This window comes from Pseudopipra pipra, chromosome W, assembly GCF_036250125.1.
Source record: "Pseudopipra pipra isolate bDixPip1 chromosome W, bDixPip1.hap1, whole genome shotgun sequence".
NCBI lineage: Eukaryota > Metazoa > Chordata > Aves > Passeriformes > Pipridae > Pseudopipra > Pseudopipra pipra.
The window spans coordinates 65,760,714-65,785,136 of NC_087580.1; the positions used below are offsets into that span (position 1 = coordinate 65,760,714).

Genomic DNA, 24,423 nt, shown 5'->3' on the forward strand with positions numbered 1-24,423 from the left:
CAAGTGAATTTCCTGTTAAAATAGAGATATTTCTTTTTCCAAAGAAAACTGGGAATTATCTATAAAACCTAATTTTCTGAGAGGCACTGGTTGGTTCCCACTCTCACTGCATATTCCAGGATCCTCATGGAGCTGTGTTAATCAATGGCATGTGATGACAGCTTGACTCCTCTCCTAATTCCTTACTCTTTTGTTTCGAGGGATGTAAGACGTGGAATTGTAAATAGAAATAAACCATTTTTAATACGAATAACTTCCCGTTCCTGACTTTGTGCACTCACCCCCTTTGCATTCTTGGGGAACTGCCTCGTTCCCTCCCTCCTTCCCGCCTGAGTTATGTGCCAGGTTCAGCGATTCTGGTGTTATAAATGAATGAAGTGTATAATGTTTATTACTTACAGTGCATCCCTGCCCTGCTGCCGCCGTGCTCCTGGGTTTCCTGGATGTTTGGGGCGGGCTTGTCGCCTGCCCGGGGTCAGCTGCCCTCCTGCCTCTGGGTCACCCTGGCCACCGAACTCGGAGGGGTCTGTGGTTTATCCGGGGGCTTTGTGTTCGTTGGTGGGTTTCGGTTCATTTCGGGGTGGGTTCGCCTCAGGCCGGAGCTGCCCGGGGTGTGCGGAGGCGGGTCGGGGGTCCCTCACAGCCCCTGCCCTCAGCCGCGGCAATGGCGCCTTCCCGCCCCCTTTTCCCGCCCGATTTTCCCGCCCCTGCGAGTCCCGGGCACCGCCGGCAGGTGGCGCTGCGGAGCCGCGCGGGAACGGCCGGGAATGGCCGGGAATGGAGTGGCCGGGAATGGCTGGGAATGGAATGGAATGGCCGGGAACGGCCGGGAATGGAATGGAATGGCCGGGAATGGCTGGGAATGGCCGGGAATGGCCGGGAATGGAGTGGCCGGGAACGCGCTCGGGGACACGCGTGTCACCCCCCGCGGGTCACGGAGCCTCGACAGAACCTCTGGGGTGGGAGACCCCAAAACCCTCGTCCTGGAGCTTCGCCTGGAGCTGGGAAGTGCGGCCGCAACACCCTCGCTGTTCCCGGCTGGAAAACGGTAGGAGAGCGGGAAAAGTACATCTCAATCGCTTAAAAACTGTGTTAAATCCAGGAGAACCTGTCTGTGGGGCACCGGGGCAGGTTTCCCAAAGAAATGTGGGCTTTCCTGGTTTTTTTCCCCTCATATATAATTTAGCTGTAATCTGGATTTTAATTGATTAATTTTAATCCTTCCCTTTGTGCAGATTAAGGAACTTGTCCCTTAATTCCTCACGTGTGTCCTGCAGCAGCTTGGATGGGAATGCAAGGGGGAATCAGGAGCTCTGTGACCCCCTTTAATAAGACTTGATCATTGATTAATTAGGACATGATTAACTTGAGGATGTTCTTGGGAGCGCTGTGTGAGTGCATATATATTTAGGGAATATATTTAGGGAATACATGTAGGGAATATATTTAGGGAAAGGTGAGCCTGTACACAACCCGCTCCACCAAAATTCCCTCAATCAAGAAACAAGGCTATTTAAGATTAAATTAATGCGACTCATTCCATAATTACAGAGGGTTTCAAATGTCATATTCCTGGATTGGATACTAATGGTGCTGAGGAATCTGCAGCTGGTGTTGGATGGGAGCAGAACCAGCCCCTGGAGAGTGGGAAATGGCAGGAACTGCCTCAACTCTCCACCGTTGTCCCATTAATCACGTTTGTCTCTGGGAGTACCTCAGTTCTGACTCCAATGTTGTTTTTCCCTTGGTGTGTCCCCTGTGGAAAAGCCTCCAGTTGAAAAATCCGGTTGAAAACTGAGGAGCAGGGATTTGTGGAGCTTCCCAATTTCTCCAGACACTAAAGATCACCTTCCAGGGGTCTCCTGAGCACACAGCCGGGCCAGATTTGGGCTCCCTCCTTGTGTCCCCCCAAATCTGAGTTATTCCCTGAATTCCAAATGCTTGACAGCAGACACAGAACTTACAGAGCATTTCACACTTTTTTCCCCCCTAAAATTTTCAGTGAAAGAATTCTGAACAGATTCACAAACAAACTGGAAAAAAATTGCTTTTCCACTTAATTTGAGGATTGCATTTTTCCCTATCTAAAATAACATTTAATGGCCAAAATGCTTCAATTCCATCAGGTCACATCAATGCTTTGAAACTGAAATATTTGGGGCTTTCCATGACATGAATATTTTCAGTGTTTGGATTTTTCTGAAGGCTTTTGTTTTCCCAAATTGTCCCCCACCAGACCTGAATGTCCCAAATTCCCCGAGTCGTGGAGGTTGAACTCCGGGAAAGCAGCCGTGTGTCACTAACACTGTGTTATTAACACTGGGGGAAGTCTCCAACTTGCAGCATCTTGCCAAAAACCAGACAATAAAAATGGCTCTGGCACTTTTCCTCCCCTTTTGAATGTGTATTTTTCTCCCTGCACGGGCTCAGGCACAGAAACACACCACAAACACACCGTTCCCTGGGAAAATGCCTTTTTTTCCCCTTAAATGAACTTCTAGGAAATATTAATTTTTTTTCTCCCTTTTTAAAATGTTTCTCTTTCATTTTTGCTGGTTTATATCTCTGTAAGCGCAAAGTCCTGTGTGGGGATGGAGGTTTCGAGGGAAGCACAGGCATGGGATCATCCTCTGATGGTGGGTCAGGCACCAAAACACCTTTTGTCCTGCAAAAATGGCATTTCAGTCACCAAACATTAACCCAAATCTAAGCAATAATCCCAGCCCTGTGGTTGTCCAGCCTGGCTTTCCACACATCCCAGGCTCTGATCCCTTCAGTGCCAAACCGATGATGGGAAGAGCCTGATTTAGCCTTGGAGCTGCTGCTCGAGCCAGGAAAGGTGGAGAAACCCCAGCGACACCGTCCCTCAGGTGGCTCCACTGCCAGGCAGAGTGTGCTGGGATCTGATCCCACAGAAGCAATTCCTGGGAATTATCAGTGGCTTTTAACAGCGGTGTTTTACTAACGGCCGGGGTCAGCTCCCTGAGTAGCTCATCCCAAAAGGAACAGGGCATTCGGGGTGGCTTCTCTGCTTATCCCATTTCAGTGTGGAAGGATAAAGAGGGAGACAAACGTTGGGGGTGTTTTGGTGGAATTCCCCCCGTTTCTGGCGTGGGAAATGGAAGCTTTCACACCCCTCCACGGCAGCTCTGAGGGGAGGGAAGGTGGGTCCCCCCCAGCTCTGCTCAGAGCACACAGTGGCTCTGATTGCACAGCTCAATATTTCACAGAAACAATATGCTCTCCCAGTTCAATTTTCCTGGGCAAAATGGCTTTTTAAAGGAATTCATGTGGCATTATTTCCCGATTCCGAGGAAATTAGAGCTACACGGATGTGACTGATCTACATTACATTTATTATACCTCATCTAGGTAAATGGGAGCTAATTCCTCAGCCTCCAGATCAATTATCTCCTGGCACTTTGCTTTTATATCAGATCTTCCAGTCGGAGGTTTATTTGTAGCTCTTGTGGCATTAATTTAGTTGCAGTTTTATACAAGGATTTATTATTCTTATATGTCTGTATTTATCAACATTATTCCTGGGAAGGACGGGAAGCAGAGGGGTGTGGCAGGTTTTAATTATAAGTATTTTAGGCTTGGTTTGGGTGGTTGGATGCTGCTGGATCTGTCTCACAGGCAGCCCCGCGGGGCTGAATCCTCGTGTTCGTGAGCCCCCATCCCAGTGGGATCCGCAGGATTCCCATTGGATCCCGGAGCAGGACACAGTGACAGCTCTCCCGGGCGGGGGGCCGGGCTGGGGGCTGTCAGCTCCAGCGCCAGGAAAGGGGCTCTGCTGGAATTTTCTGCAGTAATTAGTCTCTCTGTGAGTTTTTAGGCTCCGTGTCATGTCGGGAAGGCAACATGTTCGACAGCGGTACCTGCCGGGGGAAGGAGCCGTGTGCCGGCATTTTTCATTCCAGACAGCAGAAAAATGGGATGTGGAGCTCGGGAACAGTCGGGGGCACGGCGACTTCCAGTGACAGGGAGGATCCGAGCAGTTGGCGAGTGTCAGACTGCGGCTCCTGCCTTTTCCTTGGAGTTTTGGGCTTTGGAAGCCACAGGCAGGTGATGCTTCGCTGCCAAAACCACCTGTGGCTGCCCCAGGCACGGGGAAAACTGGGCCCTGGAAAACCAGTGACAGGGAAAAGGGTTGCACAACCTTGACAGGATTCCATCCTGTGCTTAGGGATGGGAGTAAATCCATCAACTTCAGGACAAATAACTGCAATTAATTAGATTTCAGCTTGGGAATTGCACTGGCTTTTACTGTTGTAAGTGAAATAAGGACAAATGTTTGGGGATTTTTTGAACTGTTGAGCGAATCTTATCTAAAAGGGTCATTTCCAGCTGGCCTGGGGCTGGGAAGGGGCAGGGCAGACCCCTCTGAAGCAGCTGCAGATCCCGCTGGACGTGCTGCTGGATGGGCTGAGTGTCTCCCAGAGCTCGAGGCAGACCAGGCTCTTCCCAGCCCGGAGCAGCCACGGGCTCCAGAGCTGGGCTGGGACCACGGTGGGTCCCCTCTGGAGCTCTCCCTGTGGGAAGGGTGGGGGGCTCTTTCCCGGGACCACCCACGGCATGGCTGGGAATCATCTCGGAGCGTCTCATCCATCACCCCCAAATTGTTCAGCAGGTTCCAGGACAGCGGGAGCAGGAACAGCATCTGTTCCTCCCTGCCAGAGCCACGGTGATGGAATGCCATGGATGGAGCTCCTGCCTCGCTTCCCGCTGTCGGGAAGCCAAGGTGGGACGGGGTGGATGGAAGGAAGGGTGGGATGGTGGGTGCAGCCCCCCTTCAGCCAGCCAGGGCTCTCCCCACTGGTTTTGCAGGGACTGGGAGAAGGGCAGAGTTTTCCCAGGTGCAATTCCAGTTCTAAATGGGAAAGGTGTGAATTGCCACCCAGTGGCACCCAGGTCAGGACACCTCTCCCTCAGCAGCCCAGTCCATGACAAAGACAGGACAAAGGCATTGCTTCCCAGTGGGAAGCATCCTGAAATGTGGGATAATCCTGCTGTTGTGAAGGATGTGGAATTCCACAACCTGGGATACTCTTACATGCTTTATGGAAGTTAACATCCCATATGTGTCAGGGCTTGCGGGACACTGTTGTTTTTAACATCCCCACATTTGTAGGAACTGTAACCAAATCCCTTTTCCAAGAGGAATAAAAGTCCAGGCTGGGGTATTTTATGAATGGCAGCTGTGTCCAGAGCCATTCCATAAAAACCTGTGCACGGGGCTGTTAATCCAGGCAGGAGTTCTGGCTCTGTGCAGGGGGTCTGGAGCAGAGTCTCACCAGAGCCGGGCAGGGCTTCCCGATAGCACCTGGCGGGAATGTTTGGGGGAATGTTTTCCCAGAGTATCCTTGCAGGAACCCACAGAGCCCCCGGGAGCGCTGAGGGCACCCCTGAGGAGAGCTGGGATCCGTGCCTGGCCCTGCCTCAGCTCACCCTGAGGGTGACCCCCGGGCTCTGGGGTGTCCCACGTGTGCCCCGTCCCCTCGGACCACCCTTTCCCGTGCCAGGGGGGCTGGGAATTGCCAGCCTGCCGCATTCCCATCACTAGGCAACGGCGGTGAAATCCATCCCGGTTTCTGCTGCTCCCAGTTGGCACCTCCCACCATGTTCTTTCATGTGCAGGGGATAAAAAAGCCCAATTTCTATCTTTGGGTGCGGGAGCACGTCGGAGCCGCTCCCGGCAGGACAGGGAGCCGCTGGCACGGAGCGAGCGGGTGACACGGGCACCCCGGGAGCCTGGAGCCGGGCCCGGGGGCTGCCAGGCAAAGTCCAAAAAAGTTGGGATCGTGGTTGGTTTTTTTTTTTGTCACATCCCAACTTGGAGCTGCTCAAGGAAACAAACACTTTTAATGAAGCATATGCAGGCGCCGGGGAAGGAGAGGCTTCACAATGCATCTGCTGCGGGACCAGAAGGCTCCTCCAAAGTGTGAAGTGGGAGGAGAAGAATTCCGAGTGGATGATGCCAGGGAAGATTACAGAGATATTAAGCAGAAGGAATGTAAACACGTGGAGCTGGGCAGAGTTGAGGGCACGCAGGGATGGCCCCATGCCCCGGGAGGGCCTGGACTTGGGGGGGAGGATGGTCCCTGTCCCGGGAGCCTTTTTCCCGCTGTTTGGCTCCAACCTGACCCCAGGTGGGTGTTCACGTTGTGCTCAGCACGTGCTCGGAGCAGCCTGTGCCGGTGGACAGTGCCTGGAACGATCCCTGCGCTCCCTTCCGGCCCAAACCATTCCATGGCTCTGGAAGCACCCTCGGAACCCCCGGCTCCCCAGGGCCGAGGAGCTGCCCCTCCGTGCTCCGTCTGGAACAGCTCCCCGTGCTCTCCGCTTTCACGCCCGTGTTTCCCTGCAAACACCAACCCTGTGAAAAGCTGCCGCCGCCCGTCACGGGGGGGGTTTGTTATCGGGGGAATGTCACGTAATTATCCCTGTTCCACATTCCGGAGCGTGCAGACATATGGCTTATCTCTTCCAGCCACTGGCCACATCCTGCTCTCCCTCGCCCCTCCGTGAATCCAGCGGGGCTGCGCACTCCGAGCTGGGAGCAGGATGGGGAGCTTTTATTTCTTAATTAAAGGAATATTTTCCATTTCCAGAGCTGCCTTCCTGCCCCCCCTCCCATTCCCGGCACCAGCAGTGGTGTGAGGGGCTCCCTCCACCACTGCCACCCACAGCTCCCCCACAGGAGAGGATTGGGGTGTCCCAGGAAAGGCCTCCTCCCCCTCCTTGGGCTGCTGGTGCTTTTTGGGAATCCCAGGACAGGGAGGGGCAGGACACAGTGCCCCCCTGAGCACAGGGTCTGCTCCATGCTGGGAACGACCAGCAGGACTCTGGGGCTGAACCACTGAGGCTCAAACCCCGAGATGCCAATAGTTAAAAAATAAATCCAGAGGGTGGGATTCAAACTCCCAAACTGGGGTTTTCCCCGATAAACCGCCCAGGCAGTGCCATGTCTGGGTGCTCTCCAGTAATCCACCCTCAGCACTGACTCCCATCTCTGTGGTTCCCACCTCTGTCCCTGACATCCAGCCAGCAGGATGCCTGGTTTTCCCTGTTCCTGGGGAAGGTGCCGCTGTCCCGCCCAGCCCCGCTCCACAGGCACATGGGATGAGCCCAGGGGGTGCAGGGGCCGTTTTGCCCGAGGTTCCCAGGCACAAAGACCCACCAGCATCTGCTGAGGTGGCCAGGAGACGGGTTTAATGTATTCTCCTGACCTTTCCAAGTGCTTTTCCAAGCTCTGCATCTGCCAGGCCGCCAGGGACACGAGTCCTGGCTTTGCCCTGCTTGGGAATTGGAGCTCCCGTCTCCCTGACCAGGGAGGGAAGGGAAGGAGCGGCTCCTGAAATGCTCCAAACCACCTGGCAGGGGCTGCCTGGCCTTTTGTGGCCACGGCTGCCAGAGGGAATGGGATGGAGTGGAATATTTTCAGCTGGAAGGGACCTACAGCAACCATCCAGCCCGACTGCCCGACCCCTTCAGGGCTGGCCAGGAGCTAAAGTGTGTTGTTAAGGACATTTTCCACGTGCCTCTGGAACACTGACAGCCCTGGGGCATCGATCTCCTGTCCAGGGGTGGCAACACCACTCTTTCCATGTTTCCAGAGAGTTTTCCTGTTATTTGCAAGCAGTTTTTCTGGATTCCCAGCTCCCCATTCATGTAAAGAGCAGTGTCTCCTTTGGAAACACTCAAACATTCCCTATCAATGCCCTGTTTATTATGGTTTATAAATAGCTCTCATGGTGCCACACGGAGCCTGAAGGATTCCCCTGGCTGAAGGAGCCCAGAAGTCCCATTTCTCTGTGGTTTTCCACATTTGTAAAAGCAAGCTGGAGACAAAAATAAACAGAGGCATGAAAACAAAATTATTTCCAAAACATCCAGGCCGAAGTGGGGATCTTTTTCCTGCTGCTGGTTTTAAGAAGGCAGCTGCCAAGTCTGGCTTCAGACAAACCAACACTGGCACTAATGAGCGTCAGCAAGTTCGTTAACGGCTCTGGGAACGCCGGGGACATAAGGTGGGGAAAAGTCCTGGAATTGTACTTGGGGAAATGGATGTGATTTGCCACGAAAGGGATTTTAATCTTAAATAACAAGGAGGGCAAACATCTGTAAAGCCCAGTGTGGTGCGAGCTGGGGGAGCGAAGGTTGGGAAGGGGGTTCCCAGGATTTGCCGGGGCAGGGACACGGGCACACACAACATCCAGCTGGGGTTTTCCTCATTTCCATCCAGTTTGGCCTATGGATTTGGAAGAGCAGGAGCCCGTGCTTGCTGTTTCATCGTTTGGCACTAAAATGGCTGTGGGTCCTGGCTCCCTTCCCGAGGGGTGGGACACTGCTGATCCAGGGTATCCCGGCCGGCCGATGGCACTTCCACACCTTCACTCCCCCCGAAGCTGCTGCACTCACAGTTCCAGAGGAATTATGAGGAAAAGATGTTTGCAGGGGTATAAACGAGCTCATTAGGAATGTGATCTGAGCCATCAGGACTCGGAGTGTCCCAGACTCCTTTAATATCCATCGTGGGCCGCTCCTCGGAGCCGCTGCAGCTCCGCAGACATTCCGCCGTGCACCTGCACACCCCGGCGGCTGCTCCGGCCCCATCCTCGGGTAATCGCGCTCGGGAGGAGCCAGTGTGTTTGTGGGAAGCAGGTAATGACTATTCCCATCCCAGCAGCTTCCTAATGCAAACTCGTGCGGAGGAATATGACACATCCGCCTCCTTCGGAGGCAGCTCATTAAGATCGGAGGCTTTGTGCTCCCACTGCTCCGGGAAGATGCTGCATTTTTCAAATTTGATTCCTAAACCAATTAGTTTTCCATCCTCTAAATGCCTCCTTTACCCTCCACACATTATCCAGCAGCGCCGGCGTTCCTTTAGTGGGAATTGTTGCTGGAGCCGCAGTGTTTGGGCTGGGGAGTCACGCTGGGGCCCCTTGGGGAAAGTCAAAGTGTGGTTCCTGTTTCCAGAGGGTGCCCAGCCCTGGATCCGATGGGATCTGCTCCGGGCACAGGCTGCCCCAGCCCTGGAAGTGTCCAAGGCCAGGTTGGAGCAACCTGGGATAGTGGAAGGTGTCCCTGCCCATGGCAGGGGGTGGCACTGGATGGGCTTTAAGGTCCCTTCTGACCCTTCTGCCATTCTGGCATTCCATGATCCCATGAAAACAGAGCCTTCCATAATTCCTTATCAGCAGCAAACACTCCTTCTCTTTATTTTCATCCCCGTTTGGTGCAGCCTGAGTGGAAACTGGGGCTGAAGAGTGGGAATCATTGCCATGAAGACGGAGCCAGATTTAGTTCTGCCTTCCTGCCCTCAGGAATGATGACCAGAATGTCATTAATAAACAGCAGTAGGTAGCTCAGGAGGAAAAGACATTAATTCCTGAAAGCAGGACACACATGGCAGCATGTACATGGGCCAATAGTTTCCAAAGAATTCCACTGGAGTTGTTTATGGCGCCGTGGCTCCATGTGGGGCTCGGCTGAACCCCTCAGATCCCTCCCAAAAACCCATCTCCTCTCAGATTTCTGCCCCCTCTGATGGGTCCTGACCTATAGCCATGGCCCTCCTGGTGCAAAAATCCCAGTGCCTTTGGCAAAGCTGAATGTGGCACCTGGATTCAGTCTCAGGGGCCCTGTGTCTTGGGGGCTGATTTCTACAAATATTTGAGTGGATACGTGGAAATATTTTGCTTTTCTTGTTTCCCTCCTGGCAGTGAGAGCAAACACCCCACCCTGGGCCACGGGACAGCCCCTCAGCCAGCATGTGCTGAGACATCCCTGGAGTCACCCTGGTCATTCCCCGAAATGTGGGGATGAGTGGAACAGCCTTGAGAATCAGGTGTACATAAAGCCCAGGTTACTAAAGCTCAGCAACATGTGCCAAAGATCTTATGGGTTCTGTAGTCAGATGTGCTCTGACGGTGCTGGATCCACCCTCAGATGGATCCATCCTGGTCACAGAGCCAGAGATTCCCAGAGCCATCCAAGGGCAGAGACGCTGCTCCGTGGTTCTGTCTTATTTAGTAACTCCCAAATACCCAAAGGACCCACCCAAACACCAACAGCACTCCCTGGGCACGAGGCGTTTGTGCCCCCTGAGCCCGGGAGCTGAACTGGGAATATGGGGAGGTCAGGGAATCACGGAGGAGTCCTCTCCAACGCGGCACCTCCGCAGGCTGTCCCAGCACTGGCTGAGTTGGCAGCATGGTTTACACGACGGATGGGTGTTGTTCTCCTGGAGCATCCCAGTTTGCACGACGGATGGGTGTTGTTCTCCTGGAGCATCCCAGTTTGCACGACGGATGGGTGTTGTTCTCCTGGAGCATCCCGTGTTCCGGGCGGCGCGCGGCGATCCGGAGCCTGCGGAGCCGGGCGTGCGTGTGGCTCCTGCCGTGTTGTCCGACAGCTGTTCCCGCTCGTGCTCCCTGCAGGTATCCGTTTGGGATTAGTGCTGCTTGGCCTGCCCGTGCTGTGTAATTGCATTACCCTCGCTCCGGCTGCCCGGCTCGCTCAGCCCCGCTCGCTGCCGGCGCCCGTCCGGCGGCTCCATCCTTCCCGCGTGTCCCGTGCCGTGTCCCGCACACCTGGCACCACCTTCCAGCCTCTCGCCGGGAGCCCCCATTTCCAGCCTGGTGCTTCCTCTCGCACGAGGGAACTGCTGCTTTTCCAGCCCGGCTGGGAGCGTTTCCGGGAGGCATTGGAGCCACTGGGATAACGAGGGTTATTGGGGGACCCTCGCTGCGCCTCGGGAGTTTGGGTGGGTGGAAAGCCAGTGGAAATGGTGGAATTTCTGTCATATCTCTGCCTGATTTGGTCACCCCCCAAAATCCACAAAGATTTAGTGTCCTCCTAAACTCGTCCCCCCCCCTCTTCCCACTGGGCATTCCTGATTGAGTCTCCTTGATTAAATCAGCTTTATTTTATGGCTCAGTCCTAGGAAATCATTGATGTACCTCCATCAGAGTCCTGATAAAATAAAAAACCAAGTCTCACACCTGGAAGTTGCTCCAAGACTGTATTAAGTTTTTCTAGGGATGGTGCTGGATCCCAGGTGCTGACATGAATCCTGGTCTGGGCACTGGTTTGGGAATCCCTGGGCATTTAGGCAGCCCCTTCCTTTATGGAGCTGGGAATGAAACCTGACCCCAGCTCCCCGAGGCTGCATTTCAGTTATTGCTCAATCCTGTTTCCTCCCTTTTCCCCTGAAAGCACTTGCTCCAGGTTTCCCTGAAAGCCAGGGAGCAGCTTCCTGTGGGATCCCCCGTGTCCTGCCCCACCACCCGCCCTGGGATCTGCCCAGGGATCCACCAGGAGCTCAGGAAAACTGTTTTTCTCATGCTTGGAGCTGAATTCCTCTCGCATGTGCTGGAGTGGGAGCTCTGGGTGTGATTCCCTCCTTTGGGTCAGCGTGGGATGGACACAGATTGTGGATTCCAAAGCCACTGGCAGCACCTCTGCTCCTCCTGGAGCAAACCTTGGAACACACTGCACATTCCTCACCAAGCCTGGCTGGTTCCCACACAGCACTTCTCCAAAAGACTCCCCAAAAGCTGGGAGTTTGTGATCCCATCGGATTCTGCTTTAATTTCCACAGGGCTTAGATCCACCCCGGGACATTTGGGGTTTTTCAAACTTGGGTCTATGCTAATAATAATAATAGTAATAAAAATGCTCCAACCTGGATATAACCCCACTGAAAACTCAAAATGCCTCTTCTTCTTTCCCCCTATTTAGCTGGAATGTTCAGTTATCCTTCCTTTTTCCATGGGAAGATAATCTTTTGCATCAACCACCCAGGGATGGGGCTGTGGCTCTCTTTCTGCCCCTTGTGTAGGTGGGAATTCCCTGGACACCCCCGGGATTGCTGTTTGAGGCAGTGGCAGGAGCCCTGAGCACTCCGGGCCCTGGTGCTCCAGGGAGCAGCAGCTCCTTCCCAAGGGATGCTCCAGCCCTGGCAGTGTGCTCCTGGCACAGAGCCCTCTCTGTCCCCCTGGATGGCACTGGGAAGGAGCTGCAGAGCCGGAGGGTTCCCAGCTGAGCCCAAATGAACATGGCTTAGGAGACTGACAGGCCTTGGATCTCCCTCTGGAGCGGGATTAGAGCCGGTTCCTCCTCCGGATTCGCACCAGGAGGAGCGAACTTTAATCTCCTTCAGGGCCTTGTTATCCTCTTTTCTGAGACTCATCCCATTGGGTGTGTAGTGTCTCCAGAGGTTTTCAACACGGGAAATTGGAGTGTCCTTTGCCTGCATTGGCAGCTCCCGTGGGAGAGATCCATCCCCTGAGCTGCTGACGCCACGTCCGGATTCATCCCATGGGCAGCACCTGGGGTGTGGGGGCTCAGGTGGATTCCGTGGGGAAGGTGGGCACCAGGTACAGGCAGGAAATCCACAGGAACTGGGATCTCCTGTTGGATTTTGGTGCTGTTGTCTCCATAGGAACTGCACCTGAATTTAGGGAAAAGTTCCTCCCTGTTATTATTTATTAGTGAATATTTTATTGTGAATAGAAGGTGTAACAGGGAAGTTGCCCCTCACCTGTGTTTGGGTCGTGTGGGAAGGCTGAAAAACCTTTATCCAATGAAAACTGCCAGTGGCAATGGAGCAGGGGCCTCGCTGTGCCAGCGCCAGCCTGGGGGAGCAGGGTTTGGCGCCGGGAGGAGGGAAGGAAGCACTCGGAGCTCCCATCAGATGCTCGGAGAATTATTTCAGCTGCTAAAAATGCTAAACAAACTTGGATTTCAAAGGAAATGTTCCAAAATCATCCCCTTTGATAATTGCTTTTTTGGGTTTCTTTAAACCATCTGTCAGATTTTCCGTTCCAGCCTCGGAGGGACGGCGTTCCCGGGGTGGGAGGGTGGCAGCTCCCAGGTGAGGCTTTGGGACCCCTTCCAGGGCCTGAAGGGGCTCCAGGAGAGCTGGAGAGGGACTTGGGACAAGGGATGGAGGGACAGGACACAGGGAATGGCTTCCCAGTGCCAGAGGGTAGGGATAGATGGGATATTGGGAAGGAATTCCTGGCTGTGAGGGTGGGGAGGCCCTGGCACAGGTTGCCCAGAGAAGCTGTGGCTGCCCCTGGATCCCTGGAAGTGCCCAAGGCCAGGTTGGAATAACCTGGGCTGTGGAAGGTGTCTGTGCCCATGGCAGGGAGTGGAACCGGGTGATCCTTAAAGTCCCTTCCCATGCAAAGCACTCCGTGGTTCTCCCAGGATCCTGTGGCTGTGTCTCTCCAGCCGTGTGGGATCCCAGCCCTCTGTTCTGGGAAAAGCAGATGGAGCAGTGCCATCTTGTGGGGAATTCTTCATGGAATCACAGTCTGAATCACAGAACAGTTTGTGCTGGAAGGGACTTTAAAGTCCATCTCATTCCAACCCCCTGCCATGGGCAGGGACACCTTCCACTATCCCAGGTTGTTCCAGCCTGGCCTTGGACACTTCCAGGGATCCAGGGGCAGCCACAGTTTCTCTGGGAAACCTGTGCCAGGGCCTCCCCACCCTCACAGGGAAAATTTCTTCCCAATATCCCCCCTAAATCTCCCCTTTTCCATTGAAAAGCACCAGCTAAGCTGCCAGCAGTGGCTGCTCTCCCTCCCAGCTCGACGCTGATCCACCAGGTTGGGTTGTTTTTTCCCAAAACAATATTGTGGGAAGGCTGGAGATTCACCAAACACTTTCCATGTGGTGATGTTGTTGGAGAAATATTTGCTTCCCAGTCCGTGTGCGGTGTGAAGCAGGAGGGTTTAGTGCTCAGGCTTTGCATTACATGCTTTGCTAAGGAATGAGGAGCCTTTTCCCACTGCTGGGCCCGGGGAACGCTCTCCGTGGAAAACAGGATGTTATTGCCTGACGCTTTCCTTGGGGGGTAGGATTTCAAATATCACTCCCAAATAGCAGAGCCTGTGCTGTTCTGTGCCAGGCTGAGGGCCCACACTGGTGTGTAATGCCTGGGTGAACATCTTGGAACACTTATGTCGTGGCTGAGGGAAGGGGGACCAGGCTGGCTCGGTGTGGGGTTTTAAATGTTCTGATTTCGGCTGATTTTCGGTGCCTCGCTCCCCCTCGGGGGGTCACGGTGGCTGTGGTGGTTCCTTGGGGTGATCCTGGGGTGCTGCTCCCTCGGGGTGTCCCCCTGGCCTGTGGGTGCCCTGTGGGAGCCCCCAGCCCGTGTCCGGAGCGGTGCTGGGCTGTGCAGGGGCCGCGCCCGCGGCGGGGGGGCCATTCCAGCCCTGCCCTTCCCGGTGCCCATCCAGGCCCGGCGGGATGCAGGGACGCTGCCCCGGGCACTCAGTGCCGCGTGGCCCCAAAAACACCCAGCGAACTGCCTTCCCCTGGGCTGGAGCCGAATCCCGTGTCCGAGCCGGGGGGAGCGTGCCCCGTGCAGGCGGAGGCGGAATTTGGGATGCCCCCGGCAGCCCCCGGGCCGGGAGGGGCCCCGCTGGCTCCCGGTGCCCGCTCAGCCGCCGGCGGCCGGGAGTGTGCCGAGGGAAGGGAGCGATTGGATTAAAAAAAGGCTATAGGGTGACCAGATGTTCTGGGCACCAAACCAGAACAGCGCGAGGGGGGGGCGCGTCTCCTCGGAAAGCGCATTAAATCCCGGGATTGGCGCAGACCGGGAGTAGCCTGGAGGCTGCAGCCGGCGCCTTCCTCAGCCCTGGGATGTTTGTGCATCCCTGGCTCCATCTGACCCCTGGCAAGAAGCTGTGCTGGGCACCCCAGGGTACCCGAGGGCCCTGTCCGTCAGGGACAGGACACTCTGGCAGCCCTAAAAGCCGGGAGAGGCGGGATGGCCGTGCACATTTCAGGGATGTGCCGCATCCAGGGGGCTCGGGAGGGGCTTCGTGCTAGTCTGGGATCCGAGGGGATCACACGGAGCTGGATGGCCCCGTTTCCCTCCCATCCTGGCTGGAGCTGCCCCGGGGACAGGACATCTCCTCTCACCCCCAGTTCCACGTGTCTCCCAGTGCCTGGGCACGCTGTGACAGCAGTGGGGCTGAGCTGGGCTTTGTGCTCACAGGGTTTAGGCTGAGCTGGGCTTTGTGCTCACAGGGTTTAGGCTGAGCTGGGCTTTGTGCTCACAGGGTTTAGGCTGAGCTGGGCTTTGTGCTCACACGGGTTTAACCTCATTAGCTGATGCTCGGATTTAAGCCCCAGCCTGGTGGCTCCTGGAGCAAAACTGGGATGGGAGAAGCCCTCCTGTGGCCTGGGTTGGTTCCAAGGTGACACCCTGGATATTACAGGAGATAGACCTCCTTCCTCCTCTCCCCTTCCCAAATCAGCTGGAGTTGTGCTGCCTGGCCCCTCCATTCCCATTCCCACCAGTCCTTCCCAGAGCAGATGCAGGGGTTGGTTTGCAGGGGCTGAGCCTTGCGTGACTCCTGGAATAGCAGCGAGCCCAAGATTGGGAGAAAATCCCACTTGGAAATGAATAGCTCCCCCTTGAGATGAATGCAAATCCCGGAGAACAGTGGGAAACCAAGGCAAGTTAGAAGTCCTGGAAACTGTTCCCTCCTGCTGGAAGTTCAGGGCTGTACAAGAGCCAAGTCCCCCGACATCAAAGTATTTAAAATTAAAATAAATTTGGCTCTTGTGGTGCTGTAGGAAATGGGGTGGGCTGGTGGAGACCCAGTGTGGGGCTCTTCCTAAGGGGAAAATAATATGGGGTGGAATTTTATCCTTGGAGCTGCCTTGTGCAGCTGACACTGAATTTTGATGGTGGTTATAAAAATGACCCTTTAAACAAACATCAGCATCGAGACACCTCAGGGTTTATGTCCAGGTGGGGTGAAAATCCTGGAGGAGCTTTCCCACGGCCCCAGAAGCAGCCCAAGTGACCAGGGCAAAGCAGAGACCAGGTTTGGGAGGGTTAAACCAGGTCAGATGCGTTCCTCCTTTGTTCTTTATTTTACTGGTATCAAACAAGCAACTTAAAAGTGCAAAGCTCTGGGCTATAAATAGCTCAGCTGCTCCACCGGCGATCGGTCTTGTGAAAACAAAATCTATTTCAATCAGCTCTTTTTAACAGCCTTCTGAAATTACTTTTTTTTTTTTTAAATAAACTCTTTTTTTTTTTTTTTGGTGGGGAAAATGTGTTCTTAAAACACTGCACCCCTTCCCTGCTTTTGGGTACCTGCAACCTGAGCAAGAGGAGGAAAGCAAGTCTGGATGGGCTGGGTGAAGCAGGCAGGGGTGCAAGGGGTGACTGGGAAGTGGGATTCAGTCCTTCATCCCCCAGTTCACGCCCTGGAATGGGGCTCTGGCCAACCTGGGGTAGGAGGACACGCCCGTATTCCTCATTTCTGGACTTGATGGTTTGAAAGGCAAAAGGAAAGTTTGTGCTTTAAGGTTACAAAAGCCAGTTTACCAAGATCTCGAAGTACTGGTGCCCAAAATTCCCAAATGCTGCCCTGCACGGAGACAGGAGCGACAGGAATAACAGGGAGAGAACCCTGGGCTCCCTGAACTGATGATGCTCACCAGAAATGAGCTGTTGTTTTCTAGAACTTGCATTTAAACTCATTTAAAATACATTAAACCTTCCATTACAGAAATGAATCTGCGCACACAAACGCGTCTCCGACAGGAACCCGCCGGTTCCTCCGGCCCGTATCCAAGGGAAAATTCCCGCTCCCTTGCCTGCCTCCCCTGGGCCCGGGTGCCAGCCCCCGGCCGTGCTGCTGCAGGACATTATCCATAAAGCCTGTAATCCAATCCAGCCCTTCCGACAACACTTGCACAGCACGCCGGGATTTTTTTAAGGATATTTTCTATTTTCATCCCGTGATCCCATGTAATGCATAGTCTTGGCATTTCTTATCACTTCCAGCCATGCCTTGCGCAGGTTTTTTTATGTTTGTTCCAAATTCCAGCTCTGTGCATCCTTTCTGCCTCAGACCAAAAGCCTATCGCGCCTTCTCATCAGTTTAATTAAGCCAGGGCCGAGCCAGGGCAAACGTTTGATTTTGACTCCAAAGGTGCATGCAAATCACCAGCTCCATTTGATTCCGAGGGAACAGCTCCCCGCTCCATCCTTCCCGGAGCGGAGCGGAGCCAATCGCGCCGCTCTGCAGCCGAGGGCTGGGAATGAAAGGCTGAATTCCCACATTAAATGGCACTTGTGCAGCCATTGTCTTTAAGATCCGCAGCGAATCCGGCGGCATAAAACTCGGATGTTTTCACTCGAGGCGGGCGCCGTCGGAATTTATCAACTCCCAACAAGCAAAGACCGAAATTTGCATTCGATGGCTCCGGAAACAAAATCTCCCAGCGTGGGAATGATCTCCAAATGGCTTCTCCTGTAATGGCTGCCCATTAAAGGCACTTCCAAGTGCAGCTGTGGAGATGGCACCCGTGGAAGGGATGAAGCTGCACCTTGAGCAGCACAGTCCCAGGAAAATATCCTATTTCTATCCGGACAGAACCGGATTGACAACAGGCTCGGGAATGCCAGCGCTGTGTCTTGGCAAACAGGCAGGTGGAGGAGCCGTGGAGCTCACAGAGCTGTGCTGCTCACTGCTGCTGGCCTTGCAACCACGGAATGCTGGGGGCTGAGGGAAGGGACCTCAAAGCCCACCTCATTCCATGGGGGAACGGTGCAGCTCTGCCCGCTCAGGGGAGGCCCGGGGCAGTGGTGGATCTGGGAATGCCAGGAGACACTGGCCTTGCTTCTGCTGGAACATCCCCTCCCCACCCTGGGAATGCAGGTCTGGCTCTGGGAGAGGTCACTGTTATCACCACATTGTTCCTCTTTCCTGTTTCCCAGTGCTGACAGGATGGGAGTTTGGAGCCACTGCTTTTTTTGTGATCCATGGAGAGTTCCTTGATGTGACTTTGCTCCATGCCTGGGAGCAGTGGGAGCCATCCATGTGCTCTCCCAGCTTGGAGCTGGTCCAGAACACAGGAGCCCATTGCTGAGCTGGCCTGAGATTTCCCTGGCTGTGGCTCTGCTTGTGTTCTGTTAAATTCCAGAGCTTGCTCACGGACCTGTTCCCGGGTTTTCCTCGTCACCCCCCTGTCTCATTCCCTTCCTCATCATCCCCGGCTCATTCCCTACCTCATCCCCTGTCTCATTCCTTTCCTCAGCAGGAGTTTCAGTGCTGTGCTTTCGGGGTGTGTGGCTGAGCCTCGGCAGCAGCTCTGTGCAGGAGGGGGCAGGTCCTGCCGGTCGGGACAGGTGTCCCTGTTCCGTGGTGTGATCCACGGCATTCCCAGGTGGAACACCTCCTGCCAGGTGGCCAAGAGCACACCTTGCTCCTGTCCCTCCTGGTGGCTTTTGGGGCTCTCAAAAGTGGCCCAAACTCTTGTGGGATCACTTATGTGAACAAACACACAGCGGCTCATCCCGGTCCCATCCCGAATGGAAACGTGGATGGAATCTGCAGAGCCCTCTGCCCCAGCCCCTGGCACAGCCCTCCCTCACCCTCAGCGCTGTCATTTCCCTTCCCTGCGTGTTTTCTTCTGGATCCAAATGTTTTTTCAGACCAACTGTATTTGAGTTATTTATTGGGAGTGTATTTTCCCTGGAAATAAATCGGCGGGGCTGTAATTTGGAAATAATGTTCCCCAAAAGCCAATCAGGCAAAATTTCTTTTTAACTGTGGCTAATTACGGATCCGCGGCTGCTCGGCACCAAAACCGGGAGCAGCCAACGGAATGTTGATTATTTCTCTCACAAAGGGGAAAAATCATAAATTCTTTCTAATGGGATCTTTAATAATAAAAAAGAACATAATCATTACTACCCAAAGACGGATGGCTTCCATGGGGTTTCCTCACCGGCATTTTGTCTGATTCCATCTCTGTTGCACTCACAGCATTAATTATTGGAGACTAATTAGGCAAAATTGCAATGGAAACCCTTGTGAAAGCGGGTCTCCCAAACCCCAAACTCCTCTCTGCATCCTTCCTGTTCATTCCTTTGTCCCTCCGAGTGTTCCAGGAGCGCTCGGAGCGTCGAACTCCCCCCGGTGTGACCCCGGAGTTGGCTTCCTTAGGATTAGGGCTGTTGATGGTGGGAGTAATTTCCCAGCTTTACAGTGGCCACGAGCAGCTCCCCTCTCTCCTTTGTGAGTGCTCTCACGTGCTTTGATTCCCACTGCCTCATCCTGGCCTTTCCCCCTCCTTGGAGCTCCACGGAGAGCCCCCGGCTGGGCCGGTGTCCCGCCTGCCCGACCTCCTCCTGGCTGGGCTGGAAGTGCTTCCGGCGGCTCTGCTGCACCAGCTCCAGTGCTGGCCCAGCCAGGCAAGGGCACCAGCTCCCTCCTCCCAGGACAGCTGTCCTGGGATCCAACCCTCCACAGGGAGCCGGGACACGGCGCATTCCTGCTCTGCCTCTGCTGGAGAGCACGTTTCCTTCTCCCACCTTTCCCAGGCTGAACAAGCCCAACTGGCTCCATCTCCCCTCTCAGGTCCTCATTTTTCACCCTCGGATGGTTCTTGCTGCTCTCCCTGGCCCGGCTCCAGTGGCTGCACAGCTTCTCCAAGGGCTGTAGCCAGGCCAGGGACAGTTCTCCAGCTGAGCCCATCCTGGAGCGAGGCATTACTTCATGTGTGTCCCACATGACATTCCTGTTTAGACATCCTGGTACCATGTTTGCTTTTTTTGCAGCGGGATGACATTGTGTGCTCAGCCCAGACACAACCCAGATTGCTTTCCTTGGAAAGGGGCCCTTGGATAATGTTTTCCTAAATAAAAATAATCAGTACTTGAAGCTGTGTCCTTTCTAGTTTTCCCAGCAAGGCACAGCTGAAGTTTTCTTTTCCTTTTTTTCCCAGCTTTTAACATTTTTCCTCACCCTCCGTGGTCATTGCCCGGGGAGGTTGTGGATTCCCCATCCCTGGAAGTGTCCAGGGCCAGGCTGGATGGTGCTTGGAGCAACCTGGACTGGTGGAGGGTGTCCCTGCCCATGGCAGGGGCTGGAATTGGGTGATCTTTATGGTCCCTTCCAACCCGAGCTGTTCCATGCCCCCTTCAGATTTATCCCACTGGGATTTTTATGTCGATTCCAGCTCCTCTGACTGAAAATCCAGGTGGAAGGTGGGATTTCTGTGCCTATCCCAGGCTGCCACAGCTGCCAAGCAGATGTAGCTGTTCTGCAGTTTTCCTGCTAAATCCATCCAGGGTGGAATTATCAGCGTCCAGGAGAGACTGTGCAGGGGAGGATGAGGTGCCCAGGGCTCCGGGGGCACCTCCACACGCTGCTCCTCATCCATGGGCTCAGACCTGCCAGGCCCTGTGGGAAGTGCCACTCACTCCTTAACCCAGAGCACCGCTGGGATCCCCCGTGGGATCTCCCACCACATTCCTGCTCTGCCACAGATCCCCCTGCTGCCCTGCACTGACACTCCCAGGGCTCCCTCCTGTCCTCGTGGAATTAATTAAATGGGAAAAAGGAAAGGAAGGGCCTCCTCTGCCGGCTGCTGGGAGCTGCTTTGCTCTTTCCAGCAGGCTGTCAATGGAGAGTGGGGGGCTGAAAAATCCTTGGGAAGGGGAATTAAGTGGAGAATGGGATAAGCAGAGGAAGAGCCGGAGTTTTCCTCCAGCCTCATTCCCCCTTGGTGAGCTACCCCCTCATCTCCACGGCTTTCCCTCACTACCTAAGAAGATTAAGGGCTTTGGGACGCCAGCCCGGTTTGAAAAGTCCACTCTCTCCTCCGTGGGTATTTAGAGGGTGTAATTCCCGATTAAGTTTCACTCCAGCTTCCAGGGGAGCAGAGATCCCTCCTAGGAGGGAGATGTGCTGCCAGATAGCCCTGTCAGATGTGTGGCACAACTCGGGGGAACCTAATGGGATTTGCTTTCCAGTGATTGCCGGAATAATCCGGCCCCCAAAGCTGCTCTGCTCACACGTATTAATCATATAGGAAATAATAAGGAATAAAGACAAATTGCACGTTAAGCATTTATAAAATGACAGGGAATAAAGAGAAATTGCCAGAGGGTGGGACACAGTCACTGCCTTGGGAGCAGCGACCCTGCCTGGGATGTGCTGGGATCACTGGCACCCAGGAGCCCTCCCAGCACCTTCCCTGGAGCACACCTGGATATTTCCAACTCCCCTTTCTTTTTAAAATTTTATATCACAGAAATTCCCCAAACCCAGATAAGATGAAAATCTAACCAAGCAGGGCCAAACCCTGCAGCCATCAGACAATTCCTATTCCTAGATCCAATATTTCTACCTCAAGTTGTGGCACTGCCATGCAGGGAATCCCACCTGCAAGTCCATTCCCTATTTCCTTGAACTCTGCCTGGCAAAGACAGTCCCAGTATTGGCTATTCCCAAGGCACAAAACTGCACCTAAGGTGGCCTTTTGCTTTGGATAACAAAGCTCAGAGCAATCCCCAAGGAATTATTGGAGTGATTTCCCTGTTCTTGCCATGGCAAGGTATAAATGAGGATTTCTCGGTACCGTCAGCAGTGTCTAATCCGCCCTCTCCAACCTGTCTGGCAGCTCCTCTCGGAGCGTGCTGGGAACAGGGAGCAGAGTGTGGAGTCAGCAGGAACTCTGAATGTGCAAGATGTTAAAAGAAACCAATAAAGGGGCAGAGAAAGGGCTTTAAAACTTGATGATGTGGCTCCAGAATTGTTCCCTGCTTGGGGAAATCCTCGCTCTGTGTTTCCCGTGCAGGGTGAGGATGGAGGGAACACTGGGAGGCCTCTGGGTTTGCAGTGGAAGGACTTGCTGTCCTGCGGGTGTAGAATCATGGAATCACGGAATGGTTTGGGTTGGAAGGGACCTAAAGATCACCCAGTTCCACTGCCCTGCCTTGGGCAGGGATGCCACCCACCAGTGCAGGTGCTCAGGGCCCCACCCAACCGGCCTTGGGCACTTCCAGGGATGTGGCATCCACATCCATGGAATACTTTGGGTCCGAAGGGGCCTTCAAAGGTCAGCCATTCCAACCACTGCCCTCTCTCAGCCTCCACAGCTGCCCGTGGACCTGCCCAGACCGGAGGGTCCTGGAGCCCTGAGCTGGAGCTGCTGCAGGGGATCAGAGCACGGGACCATCCTGTTCCCCAGCACGGAGCCTGGAGGGGAGGGCATCCCTGCTGGGACTGACCTGCTGCCAGTGCTGCTGGGCCCGCTGCTGCAGGGTGCTGCAGGGGGCTGGGTGAGTGCTGCAGGGGGCTGGGGTGCTGGGGGTGGGTGCTGGCTGAGTGCTGGGGGTGCTCTGGGTGCTCAGTGGGTGCTGGGGGTGCTGGATGTGTTATGTGGGTGGGTGCTGGCTGGGTGCTGGGGGTGGGTCCTGGGTGAGTGCTGAGTGGGTGCTGGCTGATGCTGAGTGGGTGCTGGCTGGGCACTGGGTGGGTGCTGAGTGGGTGCTGTGGGTGCTGAGTGGGTGCTGGCTGGGCACTGTGGGTGGGTGCTGAGTGGATGCTGAGTGGGTGCTGTGGGCGCTGTGGTGGGTGCTGTGGGTGCTGTGGTGGGTACTGTGGGCGCTGTGGTGGGTGCTGAGTGGGTGCTGCGGGCAGTGTGGGTGGGTGCTGAGTGGGTGCTGTGGGCGCTGTGGTGGGTGCTGAGTGGGTGCTGTGGGTGCTGTGGGTGCTGAGTGGGTGCTGTGGGCGCTGTGGGTGCTGAGTGGGTGCTGTGGGCGCTGTGGTGGGTGCTGGCTGGTGCTGAGCACCCATGGGCGCCGCGCTGGTGCCGCGCTGTTCCAGACACAGCCAGATTGGCCACCAGATGGTACATCCCACTCTCGGAGAAATATTTGAAAGGGCAACAAAATACAGCAGAAGCCATTTGACAGCCCACATGGCTCCCCGGGAGCCGCCAAGCCCCGCTGGAAGCACAGCCAGTGCCCGCCGGAGCTGGAGCTGCGGCTCAGGGACGCACCCAAACATCCCCGGCTCCCAGTGGGCGCTCTCCCGGCGTTCCTGGCCCTCCTTCCTGCCCGCAACACTCGGGACGGGGCTCGGGGACGGCCCGTGACACCCATCCCCAATCCCACCCATCACATCTGGACTGCTGGGTACTGAAAAATCCCTGGATTGCCCTTGGCTCCCTCCCAAGGTTGGCGGAGCTGGAAGAGGGAAGGGAAGCAGCACAGAGGGAGAGTTGGAGAGGGACTTCGGACAAGGATGGAGGGACAGGACACAGGGAATGGCTTCCCACTGCCAGACGGCGGGATTAGATGGGCTATTGGGAAGAAATTCCTGGCTTTGAGCTTGGTGAGGCCCTGGCACAGGTTGCCCAGAGAAGCTGTGGCTGCCCCTCGATCCCTGGAAGTGTCCAAGGCCAGGTTGGAATAACCTGGGCTGATGGGAGGTGTCCCTGCCCATGGCAGGGGGTGGAATGGGATGATCCTCAAAATCCCTTCCAACCCAAACCATCCTGGGACTCTGTGCAAGGAGGCTGATACCCTGGAGTGCCTTGTCTCCACAGGTAACACCTGTGCCCACGGTGCCACCTCGCTGTGCTGGAGAGTCAATCCCTGTGCCAGACCCACTGCCAGGCAGGGCAGGAGCGACATTCCCGTTTGCCATCGGAGCCACACGGAGCCTTTTCCCTTTTCCCTCTCCGCTGCCCATGAGTGCAACCCAGCAACTGCTGACTGGAACGTTTCTATTGTGGAGTTTATGCTAAATATGCATATCTTAATTGCATTAGTCAAAATAATTAGCTAATATATTTTTGCATAATGACGAGGTAAGCAAATATCACCATAGCTCAGTGCTTCGTGCCTGAGTAAATTTGGGAAATTAATAGACTCCCAATTTCCTAATTATCTGCCTTTTATTCCAAACTCCAACAACGAAACGCTCCTGCGTTTTGTCATTTGCTTTGCGCCTTGGAAATTTTTAAGCACCTGGTTTTCCCTTTTTCCCCCCCAGCTTTAACAAGGAAATGGGAGCCATCCTTCCTCCCCTTCCCTGCTTTAGGCACTCAGAGTGGAGGATCACGAAGTCGTGAGCTTCCTGATTTCCAGACAGAGCTCGAGTAGGAATTGGAGCAAGGCATTTTAGACTTAAAAATATGTATTTAGCTGGAAAAGAATTAAAAATTAAATTTAAAGTCTGAAAAGAATTAAAAATTAATTCTTTGGATGGGAAGATGGGCAGTGATGTTTGGGCATTTAATCCCTCTGGAGGTGGATTGTTTTTCCAGGGGTGTTTGCAGAAGTGCAGGGCTGGAGTGTTCCTAAATCCCTAAAAACCCCCACGTAATCCTGAAAATTGCACCAAAAAAAGGTATTTAAAGAAAGTGTTTTTTCCAACAGCAGTTTTTGTGCATCTCTAATTTGCCCATTTTCCTTTGTTTTCTGGTGATGCAGGACTCAGATCTTCTCCTTTCCCTGGATCAAGAGCCAAGGTGCTGCTGCCCAGACGGGATTCCCCGGGAATGGGGCCAGTATCCGGACCATGGGATGTGGGCGCCCTCGGCACGACACTTGGTAAGGCTGCACCCAAC

General features: G+C 54.5%; 1 long non-coding RNA gene across 1 annotated transcript; it reads left to right on the forward strand.

Moving 5' to 3' along the window:
- Positions 1 to 765: 765 nt before the first annotated feature.
- On the forward strand, positions 766 to 24,423 carry LOC135404378 (uncharacterized). The gene is made up of 3 exons (XR_010425647.1): positions 766 to 1,048; positions 21,935 to 22,126; positions 23,398 to 24,423. It is a non-coding gene; the product is annotated as an uncharacterized LOC135404378 (long non-coding RNA).